This window comes from Zingiber officinale, chromosome 1B (assembly GCF_018446385.1).
Source record: "Zingiber officinale cultivar Zhangliang chromosome 1B, Zo_v1.1, whole genome shotgun sequence".
Taxonomy (NCBI): domain Eukaryota; kingdom Viridiplantae; phylum Streptophyta; class Magnoliopsida; order Zingiberales; family Zingiberaceae; genus Zingiber; species Zingiber officinale.
In genome coordinates this window covers 161,967,461-161,987,416 of record NC_055986.1, presented here as the reverse complement: position 1 = coordinate 161,987,416, position 19,956 = coordinate 161,967,461, and positions in this window count along the sequence as shown.

The window sequence follows — 19,956 nt, the reverse complement described above, 5'->3', positions numbered from 1 at the left end:
AGCATCCGACTTGGAGGTGAGCCAGAAGGAGAGGCTGGTCAAATGCCTCCAACAAAACTGCGACGTCTTCGCTTGGTCGACTCACGAGTTGTCAGGAGTCTACCCGAGCATAGCGCAGCATGAGCTTCACGTTCGGCCGGACGCTCGGCCGGTGAAGCAGAGGAAAAGGGACTTCAGCGCTGAACAGAATGTCATCATCCGAGCTGAAGTCGAGAAACTCCTGCAGGCCAGCCATATGCGGGAGGTGCAATTCTCAAGCTGGCTGGCAAATGTGGTGCTACTCTCCAAGCCAGGCAACAAATGGAGGGTTTGCATTGACTTCCGTGACCTAAATAAAGTGTGCCCGAAGGATTTCTACCCTCTGCCCCGAATCGACCAACTGGTAGACTCCACCGCTGAGTGCGAGCTAATATGCATGCTGGATGCATATTAGGGCTATCACCAAGTGCCGCTCGCCCGGGAAAATCAGGAAAAAGTGAGCTTCGTTACTGCGGACGGGACTTACTGCTACACATAATGTCGTTCGGGCTGAAGAACGCCGGGGCTACATACCAAAGGCTAATGAACTAAGTGTTCCGAGAGCAAATCGGGCGCAACCTGGAGGTATACGTGGATGATATACTTATTAAATCTTTCCGGGCAGCGGATCTTTGTGCATATATAGAGGAAACCTGTCGAACGCTGAGGAAGTACAGAGTCAAGCTGAACCCCCAAAAGTGTTTGTTCGGGGCAAAAGGCGGACTCTTCCTCGATTACATCGTGACCGAGCGGAGTATAGAGGCGAACCCTAGCAAGGTGAAAGCGCTACAGGATATGTCGCCTCCCAAAAACCTGAGGGAAGTGCAACGTCTTACAGGTCGGATAACGGCGTTATCGCGATTCATCTCCAGAACGGCCGACCGGAGCCTACCTTTCTTCAAGATCCTGCGTAAAGCTATCAAGTTTCAGTGGGACGGGGAGTGTGATCGAGTGTTTGAAGACTTGAAAGCCTATCTGAATTCGTTACCTGTACTGGCTAAGCCGAACATAGGCGAGCTGCTCCGTATATACTTGTCATCAACTGAGCATGCTGTTGGCTCGACGCTAGTGAAAGAGGAAGGGGAAGAGCAGCCCGTGTATTTCCTTAGCCACATTTTAAAAGACGCTGAGTCCCGCTATAGCGGTCTCAAGAAGCTCGCTTTCGCGCTAGTCTTGGCCGCACGGAGGCTTCGTCCTTATTTCTTAGCACATACGATCATCGTCATGACGAACAGCCCGCTGGGAAGAGTGCTCCTAAATCCAGAAGCATCCGGGCGGCTCATCAAGTGGACAACGGAGCTCAGTGAATTTGACATCCAATATCAACCCCGCTCGGCGATTAAGTCGCAGTCCTTGGCGGATTTCATAACGGAGGTACAAAATCCCGAACCCGAAACTGTATAGAGAGTATTTGTAGACGGATCATCCACTCGGCTCGGAAGCGGGATTGGTTTCTTGCTACTTTCTCCTCAGGAAGAGCGGATGCATTTGTCTGTCCGATTGGACTATCCAGCAACAAATAATGAAGCAGAGTATGATGCCCACATAGCTGGCTTGCAGGCCGCCCAACATGTGGGGGCCGACCGAGTAATCCTTTACTCGGATTCTCAGCTTGCCGCCCAGCAGCTCTCGGGCACTTTTGAGATAAATAATGCGAGGCTCAAGTTCTACACGGAAGCCTTCGAAAAGCTTAAACCCAACTTTAGGGAGATAGTTATACAGAAGATACCCCGAACGGAGAATCAGATGACGGACGAATTAGCTAAATTTGCAAGCTCGATAACACCGGTGGTGATCCAGCAGCCGATGGAGCAAGTATCCTTGGTGGCTCATATCGACAAGATGGAAGGCCTTACGTTCCCAGGTGACTGGAGAACGACCATAGTCGAATTTCTGCGATCGGGAGCCACGCCATCGGATCGGGGCGAGGCCCAGTTGTTAAGAAGAAGAGCCAGTTGGTTCACCCTTATCGGGGATCAACTCTACAAAAAGGCTTTTTCTCGACTGTTGCTGAAGTGCGTCAGCTCGGAAGACGCAAAATATATACTGGAGGAAGTGCACCAGGGGACTTGCGGGGGACACTCGGGCGGTCGATCATTGGCGAGGAAGATTCTGCTAGGCGAGTACTTTTGGCCCACCCTACACAAGGATGTCGAGCGGACCGTCGCTGCTTGTTTGTCCTGCTAGAAGTACCACAGCTTCTCCCATCGGCCAGCGGAGGAGATGAAGACATCTACAGTGTCCTACCCATTCGATCAGTGGGGCATGGACATCGTGGGACCTTTCCCCATGGCGACCGGGCAGCGGAAGTTCCTACTAGTGGTGGTCGACTATTTCTCCAAGTGGGTCGAGGCCGAACTACTGGCAAAGATAACTGAGCAGATGGTCAAGAAGTTCATTTGACAACATATAATATGTCGGTTCGGCGTTCCTCGTAGGCTCGTGTATGATAACGGGCGACAGTTCGTCGGTCAGCAGCTCGGAGAATGGTGTGCGGGGTATAACATCGAGCAGCATTTCACTTCCGTGGCATATCCTCAGAGAAACGGTCAAGCCGAAGTAGCCAACCGAGAAATCCTTCGAATTCTTCGTGTTCGGCTCGATCACATCGGGGGAAGTTGGGTGGACGAGCTGCCCGGCGTACTCTGGGCGATCTGAACGACCCTAAAGGAAGGAACGGGTGTTACTCCGTTCCACTTGGTATACGGAGGAGAGGCGGTCATCCCGGTCGAAGTGGGCATAAAGTCCGATCGAGTCCAGAACTACGACGGAGACAATGCCGAGCGAAGATTACTCAAACTAGATCTGGTGGACGAGGCGCGAGCCAAAGCAGCCGTCTAGCTAATGGCGTACCGACAGAGGATGAAGCAGAACTATAACAAGCGAGTAATTCCAAGAGCATTCCAGGTCCACGACCTGGTGTGGAAGAAAGTGAAACCGGTCGGCGATGTAAGCAACCTGGAGGCACCTTGGGCAGGGCCTTTCAAAATCATCGAGAAGCTCCGATCGGGCGCCTACTACCTGGAAGATGAGGACGGATGGCAGCTAGAGCGACCATGGAGCGCAAATCATCTCCAGTCGTACCGAGCTGGGTGAAAGGTACGCCAGTGTAATGCATTTCATGTATGTTCCGTTCGTATGTATCCTTTAGCTGCTGGAGTAAATATTAGAAAAAAGGCAAAGGGTATGAGCCATGTGCGCCGAACGACGAACCTCCATGAAGTCGAACCGGCGACTATAAACTCGCCCGCCCGAAGACCGTCGAGTGGTGAAGTTAAATTCTAGAGTCGGACCGGCGACTATAAACCCCCCGGCCCGAAGACCGTCGAGCGGTGACGTTAAACTCTAGGGTCGAAGCGGCGACCATAAATATCCCACTCGGAAGACCGTCGAGCGGCGACGTTAAATTCTTGGGTCGAAGCGGCGACCATAAATATCCTGCTCGGAAGATCGTCGAGCGGCGACGTTAAACCCTAGAGTCGGACTGGCGACTGTAAACCCCCCGGCCCGAAAACCGTTGAGCGGCGACGTTAAACTCTAGGGTCGAAGCGGCGACCATAAATATCCCGCTCGGAAGATCGTCGAGCGGCGACGTTAAACTCTAGAGTCGGACCGACGACTATAAACCCCCCGGCCCGAAGACCGTCAAGCGGCGACGTTAAACTCTAGAGTCGGACCAGCGACTATAAACCCCCCGGCCCGAAGACCGTTTGGCGACGACGTTAAACTCTAGAGTCGGACCGGCGACTATAAACCCCCCGGCCTGAAGATCGTCTAGCGGCGACGTTGAACTCTAGGGTCGAAGCGGTTATCATAAATATCTTGCTCGGAAGGCCGTCGAGCGGCGACGTTAAACTCTAGGGTCGAAGCGGCGACGTTAAACTCTAGGGTCGAAGCGGCGACGTTAAACTCTAGGGTCGAAGCGGCGACCATAAATATCCCGCTCGGAAGACCGTCGAGCGGCGACGTTAAACTCTAGGGTCGAAACGACGACCATAAATATCCCGCTCGGAAGATCGTCGAGTGGCGACGTTAAAGCCCAGAGTCTAACCAGCGACTATAAGTCCCCCCCGGCTTGAGGATCGCCCAAAGACAACATTGGAACGCAACGACTAACAAGAGACGAGTGACGATTATTAGAAGACAGGAGGAAATCAACACAGCCCGCTCAGGATATACGACTATCTATGTTAGATCAGAAAGAGTAAACCAGCAAAGCGCGAGAAAATTTTCATAAAACAAAAGGGGAAGTTCGTCGACCGAGCGGCATAACTACAAAAACACTTCATTCTAGAAAGTCAAAAACATCCTTCGGCACAGTGGTAAGAAGGGCAACATGCTCGCAGACGAGAATCAGGAAGGACTCCGGAAGATGACCCTTTGCCTTCAGATAATCCGTCGTGGCTGAAATAGCCAACTCGAAGCCATGGACGAGCTGATCGCAGACCTTCTGAATGAACTCATCCGAGCGGATGTACTTCTGCCTCAGTACGGCGAATCGGCTCGGCTCAGCCTCCTGATACTCCTTGAGAGCAGAGCGAGAGGTCTCAAGGGCCTCCCGCAAGGTCTTCAGCTCGTCCTTGAGAGCCACCACCTCGGCCGAACGACCCTTCTTCTCGCCGTCCAGCAGGTCCGCCAATTCCTTTACCTGTTGTTCCAGGGCGCGGGCCTCCACATTCTTCGCTTCCAGATCGGCGATAGCGTTATTCTTCCGAGTGGTCGCAAGTTCTATCTTGCGGTCATAAGTTTTGACTTGCTTTTCGAGCTGGTCCAGCATGTACGCCTGATCGACTGTCTTCTTCCGCTCGGCCTCTAGCAGCTCCTTGGTCTTGGCCAGCTCCTTTTGCAACTTGGCATATGAAGGGCCCTGAGAAGAGGACGGCCCGCCATAAGTCTTGAGATGCTTCAGCTCTTCTTCCAGCATCACCAGACGAGCGGCAACCGCTACGTCTTCCACCCAACGCTAACGAAAAAGGAGCTTTTTAGTGCCGAATGGGGAGGCGATGCAAAGAAGTTTGGGTGGACAGAAGACTTACGTCGGTGGCATGCCGCATGTGACTGATAGCTAGCAGACCGGGAGGCATTACGGCAACGCGAGCTCGGGCATCCGCCTATACCTCGGCGAGCGGCCCCCGGATGGCAATCATGTGCTCAGGAGCCGTGGGCCGATCCGACTCCGCAAGGTAATCCTTGGTAGGAAGATGCAGAGTGACCTTAATGGTGCGGCGCCTGCCCAGCGTCGTGTGAGCGGACGCGGAAGAATCAGATGCTGGGGCAGACGACGCGGAAAGTATGGCCGAGCGGCGAGGCCTCCGAGGCCCTCTCGGAGAAGGAACACCCGCCAGCTCGGATGCTTGTATCGCGGAAGTGGCCGAGCGCAGGGGCGCCTCCATCCTGCGTCTCTTCCAGTTGAGGGGGAGATCATCTTCCGATTCGGAATCGTCGGCGGTCGGACCCCTCCTGGTGATTGCTTCGCCCGTCGCCTCCATAGGGCCGGTCGAAGCGGCCGACTCCCCACCGTCCGCTTCGCTCTCACCTTCGTGAGAGCCGACCGGAGCGATGTTCAGCTGCTCCATTTCCTTGGCTGCTGCTACCTCAATTGCTGCCGCCTTCTTCTTCAGGATACCGAACAGGACGGACTCCATCACAATGTTAGCTGTGAAAGAAAAATAAGAAAATCAGTTAGACGCAAATTACAGACAAAGATGAACTTCTTACCGAAGGTGTTCGGGAGGTTGGTTCGGCTCAGACTCAGGTCGAACATATACATCACCCATTCTGGTAGAAGCTTATTGATATCGAGCTTGAGGCCTGCCAGTATATTCGCGGCATGGAGATAGTCCGGCTGGGTCTTGTACCTCTTCAGCTCGGGTGTAACGCCCGAAAATTCTCAAAACTATTTTAGGAATATTCTATGATTTTTCTGGAATTATTAGATATTTTTCTGGAATTTTTAGAGTATTGGAAGTAGCAAAAATGAATAGAAAAGTAAAATGGTTTAAGCGGGAATCGAACCCGGGACCTCTCGGGTCCGCTAAACCTTTAGTTAGCCTTAGTAACCAGTGAACCCAGCAGGGCCGTGCTGAGAGAAAGGAGAATCAAATATATTTATAATTGAGTTGGGCCAAAATACCCACTTAATATAAATAGGAAAACATAAGTTGGTTTGGGTTTATTCTTTGGTTCGACAAAAACCTTCTCCACCGAGACCTCACGCCGCCCCTCTCCTCCCTCTTCCTCTCGGCGCCCAAACAAACCACAAGGAGACCTAGGGTTCTCTCCCTAGGGCCCCAAGGACACCTTTTGGCGACAACTCCGGCACGAGGACGCACTCCTTCGCGAGAGGAACGCATAAACGCGAGAAGTTTGTCGAAGGGGTCACCTCCACCGGAATTTCAGCGATTAGAATTGTAAGAAACTTCATATACGAGGTAAGAAACCCCTCACCTGCAGTATAAGTAGCTCTCGCGTGTTTCTTTTATGCATTAGATTAGTTTTATTGAATTTTGTCAGCATATAGTGTGTATTTTAACTCTTCTCACAGATTTAGGGATTAGTGAGCATCTCTAGATGGGTCGAGCACGTGTATCCTCTGTAGATAGGGGTTTAGACGCTGCTGGGTGTCTAGAAGTGGTCTCCCTGATCGAGAGGAGAGTTAGAGAGCGCCAAATGCTCGACAAAATGCCTAACACAGCCTTATGATACAGTTGGCATTTAGTTAAATGCCATAGAACATGTTAATTAGCATGATCAGTTTTTATTTCAGCTTTTACGAGACTAGATGTCCAAATGGGTGGGCTCCCACAGTCGCCTCTAGGTTCAGACAACCTAGTTCTAGGTTCAGATAACCTAGATTCAGCAAAATAGTATTAGCTATTTCAGTATTTTACTTTTCAGCGACACTGTACTGGATTAGATATCCATTGGGTTAGGCTCCCATAGTCGTCCCTAGGTTTAGCTAATCTAGTAAACCCTACTAGATTCGGAACTTGCAATCCCGGGTCTAGTTAGGGATGCGCCGCGTGCACAGCAAGTACAGTTGCCAGGGCCCATCAGCAGCATGTTTAGTATTTTCACTTACTATATGTATATGGTTTTCAACCTTTCACAAATTAGTTCGTGAATTCAGTACCGTCCTAGCAGTAGCTCGGTATTAGCTTAGCTCAGTTTTTTGTATCAGCTTAGTTCTTCATTGATACCATGTGATTGATATCATGTTCAGCTTTAGATATGCCATGATTGTATGCTTATATGCTATGCCATGTTTAGTTTATTCAGTATACTTAGCATATCCTTTCAAACAGCATGATTTAAAATCATATTTGCATCGTATGCATGTTTTAGTGAGGTATATGGTTTCTTACTAAGCTTTTTAGCTTACAGATACTATTTTCCTTATACTGCAGATACAGGTAAAAGGAAAATGGACTAGCAGTGGAGGTTGGAGGTCAATACAGATCAAGATGTGTGTGGAAGGAACTGGAATAAAGATCCTAGGGATCTAGTTTTATTTTACTATGCATTAGAACGTGTTCAGTATGCATTAGTACTTATAGCAAGCGTTATCTTATGTTTCTGTTAGTTAGCAAGAGAACAGTTTAAAACCTTGTTAGTTTTGGTTTCCATATGTTTACATGCCGTGAATTAGTATTCTATGCCTTAATCATGTTTAGTATGTTAGCCATTACCTAGTAGAATGTTTCTCTTAGCTTTTATAGTGTTGTGTAATGACTTTGGCACGCATCAGTGCTGATATCAGGGGCCTGATACGAAATCAGAAACCCCTGATCGGTCAGCAGACCGATCAGGGAGTCTCTGATCGGTCGGTAGATCGATCAGGGACCTGGTTTCTGCGAACATAACTTTCTGTTGTTCCCTGATCGATCCGTGGCTCGATCAGGAACTGGGTCGCGAAAAAAATGGCTCACTGATCGGTCAGCAGACCGATCAGTAAGCCACTGATCGGTCTTATTGACCGATCAGGGACCGGCTGGATCGGTCGGCAAATCGATCCAGCAGCGTACAGGAGTGCAGTATAGTTTATGGATCGGTCGGTTGAACGATCCGGAGTTTCCTACCGTGCCAGTATCAGTAGATCGGTCTGTGGATCGATCCGAAGTTTATTACCAGTTGTAAACACCTCTCCTAGCATGTGTACAACTCCTAGGTACACCCAGAACACTAAGTTAAACTTTACAGCATTTAGTTCAGTAAAATTTTAAATTAGTCAGTTTTCATTCTACATTAATAGTCCAGCACAGCATAATGTAGCGATCGGCCTCGCAACCTAGCTAGTAGGAGGCGGGTCGTTACATCGGGGGAGGTCAGTGGTCTGACCTGCCACTTATTCATGAAGGGGAGCCGTCCGGGAAGACGAAGGAAGAAAAAGTATTCCTTGCAATGTTTGTTGGAGGTAAACATCTTATCGAAGAAGACTAAGCCGATCCGAGACTGGAACAGATAAGTGCCCAGCTCGGATTGCTTGGGGTAATAGAAGTAGTAAAAAACCTCCGGGCAGAGGGGAATATTGTAGATTTTGAATAACACAACAACTCCACACAAAAGGCGGAAGGAATTTGATACCAGCTGGCCGAGCGGAATACCGAAGAAATTACAGACTTCGACGATAAAGGGATGAAGAGGAAAGCACAGACCGGCCACAAACTAATCGCGGAAAAAACAAACAGTGTCGAGCGGCGGTTTGTGCGGCCAGGAGGAAGGCGAGGGCAGAATAAGTTCGAAATCAGAGGGAAGATCAAAAGCGTTAACTAGGCCCTCCGCGTCACGCTGATCGAACCGTGACTCCATGGTAGAATACCACGGGCCGGGGGCGAGGTCTGAGGGCTGGGAAGAACTAGCCATGGCCGGAATAGTGGAAAAGGCGAAGTCAGAAGAAAAAGCAAGGGGCTCAATGGGGAAGATGAACGGAACGGTGACTAAGAAGTAAGAACATGGCGAAGAATGCAAAGAAAACACGAGAACCAAGGAGCAAAAGGTAAAGGATCCTTACAGAAAAGAGGACGAGGAGTCGTCGGAATGCCTGGGAGCAAGTTCGTCGGTGCACTGAGCGCAAGCGGAGGCTGCTGAACGCAAGACTGCAAAAATGCGGCGGAGAAGGGCGACGAAGGCTTTATAAGGATGAGTTCGATTCTCCCGAGTCGTCGGATGCAGGTCACAAGACCCCAAGCCTGCATCCAGCCGCTCATTTTAAACCGCCGAAGGTCCCATCAGACGCGCCGCCGCCGCCGTACGATGATGGCAGCGGCGACACGTGGCATCAGGTCACAGGAGTACATTTAATGAGCCCTATTACGAGGCAGGGGCCGCGTGCTCAACCTTAATGGTAAGGATTTGCACGCATTCCAGGGGAGATCCTAGGGACGTCAGCGTTGACCGCCAGCGGGTCGGCAGGGCAATCATTAGTAGGAGGCCGAACGACGATACTTGCCTCCATATTGGCCGAGCGGAATGACATTTTCGAAAGTGGGAGAATGACTGTCACTCGGCCCGACTCGCAGTCCAGTGAGTCGGACTTAGCGCCTTCTTCGACTAGACTTGAAGGGGAGGCACGTGATCCGGTGGTAAGGACGGGGGACCCGTCCAGGAGGAGGTTAGTGACACGTAGGAGTTAAAGGTCAAGAGGGTCAACCCTAAAGTCCGGCCGAGTGGAATCTGTTGGATCGAGAAGCGCTAGAGGGGGGGGGGGTGAATAGCGCTCGTGGCTATTTCGTTCGATTATAAAAATCGTAAAACACTCGAGTAAAAACGCAGCGGAAATGAAAGAAACACAAGCAGATGAACACAGTGGATTTACTTCGTTCGGAGCCTGTGACGACTCCTACTCGAAGGCCCGCGATCCTTGATCGCTTTCGATGGGCAATAACTATAAGTTCGTTAAGAGTATTACAAACTAATTACAATTCAAAGCTGTAAAAAGATTATACCGACAACAAAAAGATTAAATCCGAAGCTTCGGGTTGTCGGGGTGTCGTTGCAGCACTTCTGGATTGAGTCGTTAGCAGCTTGTCGCAAGGAGATTGCTTAGATGATTGTTGTACTTTGAAGCTGCACCTCAACCCTCCTTTTATATGCGGTTCCGGGCGCCTGGATCCCTTCCGGGCGCCTAGAGTGTGACGTGGCCAACCAACCAAGATGCTCCACGTGGCGAAGTCGCGCAGGGGATAAAATTTGGTCCCGGGCGCCCGGACCTGTTCCGGGCGCTCGGACCTCCGGGCGCCCGGATCCATCCCGGGCGCCCGGACAGCCTTTTTCCAGCAGGTTCCTCACCTGCAAACAAAGGTTAGTCCGAGCAAAATACCCTGCAAGACAGTGTTAGAATATGATAAAACACAGTAAGTAATAATTGACAGTCTTCGGACTGTCCGAGTCTGACTTTGGATTTCCCGCTGGAAGCCCTAGGTCGACCCGACGCCTACTGTTCCCTCTGCGGGGAACGCGTCCTCACCTACTCCACTCAGGAGATTTACCTGTTGCTAGTCGATCCTCCAGATCGACTGGACTTTTGCTCAGCACTCGATGCTTCCGGACTTTCTGCTGGACATCCGCTTCCCCGGCTAGTCCAGTCTTTCACCTGGTTCGCGACACCAGGACTTTTCACCTAGGGTTACCACCCCCTAGGACTTTTGCCTGAAGCCATCGACCTGCCAAGACTTTCCGCATATATTTCATTCTGATTTGTGTGATCCTATGAGCATCCAGGCAAGAGGTTGTTTCAAATATTTTATCTATTTTATAGACAACTATTTGAGATACGGATATATTTACTTGATGTGCCGCAAGTCTAAGTGTTTTGATTAGTTCAAAGAGTACGAGGCTAATGTGGAGAAACGACAAAGTAAAAGTATCAGGACACTACGGTAAGATCGTAGTGGCAAGTATCTCTTGGGAGAATTTAGGAGTCATTTATCAGAAGTAGGGATTCAATCCCAACTAACTGCACCTGGTACACCCCAACAGAATGGTGTAGGAAAAGGAAGATATAGGACTCTTATGGAAATAAGTAGATTGATGAGTTATAAAGAATATTATCAAAATCATTTTAAGGATATACTCTGGAAACGGGAGTGAATATAGTACCTTCTAAAGACAGAACTCTCTACTCATATAGAATTGCTGAATAGGCGTAAGCCTATTTCGAAGCATATTCGGATTCGGGTAGTCCAACACATATGCAGAAGAGAGACAATGATAAGTTGGACAAGAATTCACTTGTTTGTGGGTTATCCTAATGAAATGAAAGTAGGTTTATAGTCTTAAAAATCAGAAGGTCATTGTTAGCATCAATGACCGATTTTTAGAAAATGACTATGTAATAAACCATGTGCCCATAAGAAAATTTGTTCTTAAGGAAGTAATAAAAGGTATGTCTAATCTAGTACCAACTGTACGAGATGAGATACCACAAGGAAACTGCAACACGTATCACAAATGATACACAATTACAGAAAGTGCCTTGTCGTAGTGGGAGGGTTGTTAGGCAACCTAAAAAGATTTATGTTTTGGGAGAGTTTTTGGACTCGATCCCTGGAGGATATGAACCTGATCTCCGGACATATGACGAAACACTCCAAGATAAAGATGCAACATCTTGGCAAAGAGTAATGAATAACAGAATTAGAATATATGTATTCTAATAAAATCTGGAAGCTTGTAGAACCACCAAATGGTATAAAAGCCTTTGGGTGTAAAAAGGTCTATAATAGGAAAAGAGGGATAGAAAGGAAGGTAGTAACTTTCAAAGCAAGGCTTGATGAAAAAAGAAACTTTTTCACTGGTAGCCATGCTTAAGTCTATCCGGATTCTTTTATCTATTTGGCAAGTGGATGTCAAGACAGCATTCCTTAATGGAAGTCTTGATGAAATCATCCATATAAAGCAACCAGAAGGGTTCATTGCAAAGGGCTAAGAGCATATTGTGTGCAAGCTCAATCAGTCTATGGACTGAGGTAAAGCTTCAAGGTCTTGGAACATCCGGTTTATCAAAGTAATCCAGACCTATGGATTTATTGAGTAAACGGATAAGTCTTGTGTACACAAAAGGCGTGATGGAAACATGGTGGTATTTCTTGTACTATACGTAGATAACATTTTTGGTAGTTGGAAACAATATCAAAATGTTGTCAGAAGTAAGGGTATGGTTGTCCAAATAATTCGATATAAAGGACTTGAGAGAATGTATATTTTTTTGAGATCAAAGTAATAAGGGATCAAAAGAAAAAATATATTTTACTTATCCCAAGCTTGATACATCGAAAAATCCTTGCTCGTTTTAAGCATGCAAAACTCCTCGAAAGGTTTCTTACCTTTTAAGCATGGAGTGTCTTTATCTAAAGAGATGTCTCCGATGACATCAAAGGAGATTGAGGACATGTAGGCAGTTCTTTATGCTTCGGCAGTTAGACAACCTAATGTATGCTATGCACGTGATCAGAAATCTGTTTTGCCAAGGGCATAGTTAGCAGATATCAAAGTAACCCTAGACAAGGACATTGGACTGCAGTAAAGCATATATTAAAGTACCTTAGAGGCGTTAGAGATTATATGCTAGCTTACAAGGCAGTTAATTTGGTCCCTGTGGGTTACACGGATTTTGACTTCCAATCGGATAGGGACAATAATAAGTCGACCTCGGGGTTTTGTGTTTACTTTAGGAGGAAAAGTCATAACTATGGAAGAGTGATAAGCATAGGTGTTTTTCTGGACTCCACCATAGAAGCTGAGTATATGGCAAGCCTCTGAGGTAGCCATAAAAGTTGAATGACTTAATTACCTCAAGATAGACTTAGATATGATTTGTAGTTTGTCCAAAGATTATTACAATTTATTGTAATAATAATGGTGCAGTAACAAACTCGAAGAAACCATGAGTCTATAAGGCAAGTAAACACAATAGAGCGCAAGTACTACCCAATACGAGAAATTGTATAACGAGGAGAAGTTGTTGCCGCCTAGATTGCATCAGATGATAACCTAAGGTCCTTAAGGCAAGAGCTTTTTGAAAGGCATGGGAATCAGATGTATGGCAGCAGATATGACAGCTTAGTCTTTTAGTATAAGTGGGAGATTGTTAGAGTGTATACTAAAAGCCTAGTTTTTGGTATAAACATTTATCTAGAAATAAGAATCACATTGGTCAAATATCTACATTTATGATAGATGTAGTTGCTCAATTAATTTATATTGTAGATAACATGGTGTGTGGTGTCACACACAGAAGATCATGTTATCGGTTCCTTATAAATTAGAAACAGTAGCTCACGACCAAGATGGAAAGGAACAAACCATTGGAAGGTCGTAGTGTAATTAGGTATTAGTTTATCTTAACTATATAATTACACTAGTACACTTAGAGTGTATTGAGTAGGACCATTTGAGGTCGTTCCTTTTATACTGACTTTATGAAGGAATAAAGACCTCAGTTATTATGGAAGTGTGTGCTCTTAATCCTAATATAATAGCAAGCACATATATTTGATATTTATTTCTTTAATTTATCAATGGGTGAGATTTAGTTCGATAAATCAATAAGCCCGATAAGTTGGGAAATGATATCACTTATAGTGTGTGTTGTTGATTATAGAAGGAAACTGTGTCCTAGTGATCTAGGTTGAGAATGTCCCCAAGAGGAGCTCATAAGGATTGTCATGTTAAACCCTGTAGGTGGACTTAGTCCAACATGATGATGAAGTTGAGTGGTACTACTCTTGGAGCTAGATATTAATTAAGCGAGTTGTCAGTAACTTACTTAATTAATGGACATTTGTTATCTTAAACACAGGGAGACTAACACACTCATAATAAGAAGGAGCCCAAAATGTAATTTGGGATTGGTGCGGTAGTTCAATAATAGTTCTTTAGTGGAATGAATTATTATTGATGAAATTAAGTTGTGTGTTCGGGGCGAACACGGGATGCTTAATTTCATCGGGAGACCAAAACCAATTCCTCCTCTCGGTCCCTATAGTAGCCTCTAGTATATAGAGAGTTATACCCACCGCATACCCACCTTCTTACCCATCCAATGGGGCTGGCCAAGCTAGCTTGGAACCCAAGCTAGGGCCGGCCAAGACCAAGTGGATGAGCCATGTAGGTGGCCGGCCAAAGCTTGGGTCCCAAGCTTAGGTGGCCGGCCACTAGAATATTAAAAAGGATTTTTATTAAAATTATTTCTTATGTGGATATCATGATTTTAAAAGAGAGTTTAAAAATTAAAAATTTCCTTTTATAGTTTTCGACAAAAGATTAAGAGAAGAGATTAATCTCTTTCCTTATTTGTAGTTTAAAAGGATTGTTTTAATTTTTGGTAAAAACTTTCCTTATTTGTAAATCATCTACATGTTTAAAAGAGAGTTTAAAATTTGAAATCTTTCCTTATTTGTTGATTAAAGGAGGATTTTAAATTTTAAGAAAACTTTCCTTTTTAACCATGTTCATGATTTAAAAGAAAAGTTTAAAAATTAATAATTCTCTTTTATTAGTTTCTACAAAAGATTGAGAAAATATTTGATATCTTTTATTTGTAGATTAAAAGAGATTTTAATTTTTAGAGATAACTTTCTTTTTATCCACATGTTTAAAAGAAAGATTTTAATTTATTAAATTTCCTTTTTATAAATCAATCATGAAGGGATTAAATCATTGGAGAAATTTTATAAATTTATGGAGACAAATTAGGAAGTTTTAATTAATTAAAACTCTCCTTGTTTGTAGCTTTTATGTGGCCGGCCAAATAAAATTGAGAAAGAAAATTATTTTAATTAAATAATTTTTCCTTTTCAATAGAAAAAGAATTAAGGAAATTTTTATTAAATTTTCCTTATTTGCCAAGACCAAGGATTATAAAAGAGGGGGTAGAGGAGGCTTCATGGTGAACATCTCTATTCTATTTTTTCTTCTCTTTTCTCCTTGGGTGTGGCCAGCCCTTTCTTTCCTCTCCTCTCCTTTGTGTGGCCGAAATCTTCTCATGGTGGAGATAGCTTTGGTGGCCGGATCTAAGAAGGAGAAGAAGGAGAGAAAAGAAGCCTCTTTTCTAGCATCCCTTGGAGCATGGTGGTGGTGGCCGAACCTCTTCATCCTAGAAGAAGTTTTGATGGCCGAAACTTGCAAGGAAGAAGAAGGTGTTTGGTGGTTTCTCATCTCGGAAGATCGTTGGCCACACAACGTCCGAGGTTAGAAGAGGAATACAGTAGAAGATCAAGAGGTTTTTCTAAAAGGTATAACTAGTATTTTTTCTTTCCGCATCATACTAGTTATTTTTGGAAATAATACTAAATACAAGAGGCATACGATTCTAGAGTTTCGAATTTGTTTTCGATATAGTGTTCTTTTGTTTTTCTTTTCCTTGTGATTTGATTGTTCTTTTCGGTTAACCTAAAGTTATTTTAGGAAATTAAATATTAGCTTTTCATAAAAGATTTTGTCTAGTCGGTGGTGGTTGCTCCCATATCCAAGAAGGCCATGTGCCTCGCCACGTCAGTACTGGGAACCAATTATGAAAATTAATATTTAATGGAATTAATAACTTAAGGTGACTTGGGTCGAACGTGTTAAGTTCCGCAGGAGAGCCAAGTCAAAACCTAAAAGAACAAATAGATTAAGTTTTGGATCAAACGTGTTAAGTTCCGCAGGCGATCCAAAATCTAATTTAAAAGAACACATGGTAGCTAGGAAAAGGTTCAGACCTTTGTACAAAATTTTTGTACAGTGGAACCTCTAGGTTTTCCGAGTAGCAACCAACACTCTATGTGTTTGGTCCTAGAGTGGTGTATAGGATTTTTGGTCAGATTAATTGAACTGATATTATCAATAAAGATTTTAGTATTTTTATAGTCTAGTTGATAGTCTTTTAGTGTATGCATCATCCATAACAATTGAGATGCACATTCTCCTAGAGCTATGTATTCAGCTTCTGTAGTGGATAGAGCAACACAATGTTGCTTTCTGCTTGACCAACTTACTAGGCACTGACATAGAATCTGACAGCTACCACTTGTACTTTTTCTGTCTAGTTTGCACCCGGCATAGTCTGAATCAGAATAGCCATAAAGGTCAAAAGTGCAAGTTCTTGGATACCAAAGTCCTACATTTAGAGTTCCTTTAATATACCTCAGTATTCTTTTAACATATGTTAGGTGTGACTCTTTTGCACAGGATTGGTATCTTGCACACATACCTACTGCAAACAGTATGTCAGGTCGACTTGCAGTTAGATAAAGTAAACTCCCTATGGCACTCCTATAGTATTTTGGGTCTACAGGTTTTTCTTCAGGGTCAGAGTCAATGTTTATGTTGGTTGCCATTGGAGTAGTTATAATTTTTGAGTTTTCCATGCTGAATTTTTTGATTAACTCCTTAGCATACTTAGTTTGATAAATGTAGATTCCATCTTTGGTTTGTTTTATTTGTAAGCCTAAGAAAAAGTTGAGTTCCCCAACCATGCTCATTTCAAATTCACTTTCCATTAACTTAATAAATTCTTTTAGAAATTTTGAGTTAGTTGAGCCAAAAATTATGTCATCAACATAGATTTGGGCTATAAAGATGTCTTTTCCTATAATTTTCACGAACAAAGTAGGATCAATTTGTCCTTGGTTAAATTCTTTGGATATTAAGTAATTAGATAATCTTTCATACCATGCTCTAGGAGCTTGTTTTAGTCCATATAGTGCCTTTTTTAATTTAAAAACGTGATTAGGATAGTCTATGTCTTCAAACCCTGGAGGTTGGCTTACGTAGACTTCTTCCTTGATAAAACCATTTAAAAAGGCTGACTTAACGTCCATTTGGTACAATTTGAATCCTTTATTGGCTGCATAAGCTAATAACATCCTAATGGACTCGAGTCTAGCTACTGGAGCATATGTTTCATCATAATCTAGGCCTTCAACTTGACTAAACCCTTTTGCTACTAATCTTGCCTTGTTTCTTACTATATCACCGTGATCATCTAACTTATTCCTAAAAACCCATTTAGTATCTATTATTGATTTATCTATGGGTTTAGGTACAAGGTCCCAGACTTGGTTTCTCTCAAATTGGGCTAATTCTTCCTGCATTGCAATGATCCAATCTGGATCAGGGCTTCTTCTATAGTTTTAGGTTCAATTTTAGAAATTAGAGCAATCTGACTGAGGTTTCTATAGGACGATCTAGTTCTGACTCCTAGGTTTGGGTCACCCAAAATTTGGTCAGGTGGGTGAGAGGTGCTTGTTCTAGTTGGTCTTATTTGCGAGTCAGAAACTGGTTCTTCAGACTCATTAAGATTAGTTTGGATTTCATCATCATCTACATCTCTTGGATTAGTGTTAATATTTGCATTTATATTAGGTAAGTTGTTTTCTTCATCAAATATTACATTAGTTGTTTCTTCAACTTTCAATATATTTTGATTATATACTCTAAAGGCTCTACTGGTAGAGGAGTATCCTAAGAAGATTCCTTGGTTAGATTTGGGTGTAAATTTTCCTAAGTAATCTTTAGTATTTAAAATGTGAACTTTACAACCAAATACTTTTAAATAATTTAGATTGGGAATTTTATGATAGTAGAGTTCATACGGTGTTTTGTTGTGATATTTGTTTATTAAAATTCTGTTTTGAATATAATTTGCCGTATTTATTGCTTCAGCCCAAAATTGGTGACTTAACTCATATTCGTTTAACATTGTCCTAGCGGCTTCTTGTAGTGTCCTATTTTTACGTTCTACTAGTCCATTTTGTTGGGGGGTTCTAGGACATGAGAATTCATGTTGGTATCCATTTATTTTACAAAATTGGGTGAACTTATGATTTTCAAATTCCCCTCCGTGATCACTTCTTATTCTTTTAATTTTAGTATCTTTTTCATTTTCCGTTAAGTTGCAAAAATTACTAAATATTTCATAGGTTTCATCTTTTGTTTTTAGAAATTTTACCCAAGTGTACCTGGAGTAGTCATCAATTATTACTAAGCAATATTGGTTCTTGTTTAGTGATTTGACTCCATGTGAATCAAATAGATCAAGGTGAAGGAGCTCAAGTATGGTGTTGGATCTCTCTAGGTTAGTTGACTTATGGGTTGACTTGGTTTGTTTTCCTTTTTGACATGCATCACAGATTGAATTTTCAATAAATTTTAATTTGGGCAAACCTCTAACTAGACCATTTTGACTTATTCTTTAAATAAGTCTTGTGTGTGTGTGACCCAGCCTTCTGTGCCACAGTTGGGTTTCCTCTTGTTGTGTCAGAAGACACTTTATAGAGGATATTGATAAATTAATTGTGTAGATGTTATTTTTCCTAAGTCCCTTAAGTTTAATTTCTGGATTTTTAATATTTTTAACTAGACATCCGGATTTATCGAAATTAACTAGATATCCGCTGTCACACAATTGACTTATACTTAGTAAATTAAAGTTAAAATTGTCAACCAATAAAACATTTCGAATAACGAAATCGGAACTAAGTTCAATATTACCTTTTCCGATTACTTTAAGTTTACCGTTGTTGCCGAATGCAACTGATCCTAGACTCTTGTACTTGAGTTTGGTAAACTTCAACTTGTCTCCAGTCATATGTCTGGAGCATCCACTATCCAACATCCATTGATCCAATTCCTACACATGAAGTAGTTGAATTGGTTTCTTTTTAATGGATTTAAAGATAGCGTGATTGAAGCAGCCACTATGTTTATTGTCTCCTTACATTTTCTATTCTATTGTATTCAAGATAACAATAATTTTAAAATTTAAGTTTAAGATAATTTTGAAATTTAAGTTTTTAAAATAATTTTGAAATTTAAGTTTTTAAAATAATTTTAAAATTTAAGTTTTTAAAATAATTTTGAAATTTAAGTTTTTAAAATAATTTTGAAATTTAAGTTTTTTTTTAAAATAATTTTGAAATTTAAGTTTAAAATAATTTTGAAATTAAAGTTTTTTTTTTAAAAAAAATTTTAAAATTACTTAGTCATCTCACCCGATCTAATTTCTCAATCAGGGAATCCTATAATTTTTGTGAGATGAATTGAGGTTCAATTTAAGGGTTTTGTTTAGTCTTGTGTTAGATTCAGGTTTAGCTTTGGATTCAACAAGTAAGCATTCTTTGGATAAACTTCTGGGCTATGGTGAGTCACAAGGAGCTCATTAAAGTAACCATGCCTTCGAGGTTTTCCAAATAATCCTACCCATTGAACTTAATACTAAAACTTGGTCTAACTAGTTAGGATCCATTTAAGGGTAGCTTCGGTCAGTTCCACTTGGCCAAATGCACCAGGTCGAAGCCATATCTTCCTAGACATGCGATGCCCAAGTTTCCCTAACGTACTATCATCCAAAAACTTCACCAGTGCTGTGGTTCAAGTTAAACTTATCCCGTTTTAATCTAACCTTAAATACCCTGCCGGATAATCCATTCTTGTTTTACCCATTCCGGGTAAATTAGGTTCAGTTACCCTGTCGGGTAGTTCAGTTGGAGGTGCCAGCTAGTTTGGACCCTCCTTCTATTTTTCACTTATAATTTTGATTTTAGATTTTTAATTTAATTTCGAATTTTGAATTTGATTTTAGATTTTTAATTTAATTTCGAATTTTTGAATTTTGAATTTGATTTTAGTTTTTTAATTTAATTTCGAATTTTGAATTTGATTTTAGATTTTTAATTTAATTTCGAATTTTGAATTTGATTTTAGATTTTTAATTTAATTTTGAATTTTTGAATTTTGAATTTGATTTTAGTTTTTTAATTTAATTTCGAATTTTTGAATTTTGAATTTGATTTTAGTTTTTTAATTTAATTTCGAATTTTGAATTTTGATCGTTTTCATTTTAGCTTTCCCTGGATCACGGCCTCGATATGGTCTGTCGAGGAAGTAGATTTGATCCTTCGGAACCCAGTATTGGCCAAGTCCACTTTGATTTATCAATTTGGACTTGGGGACCCA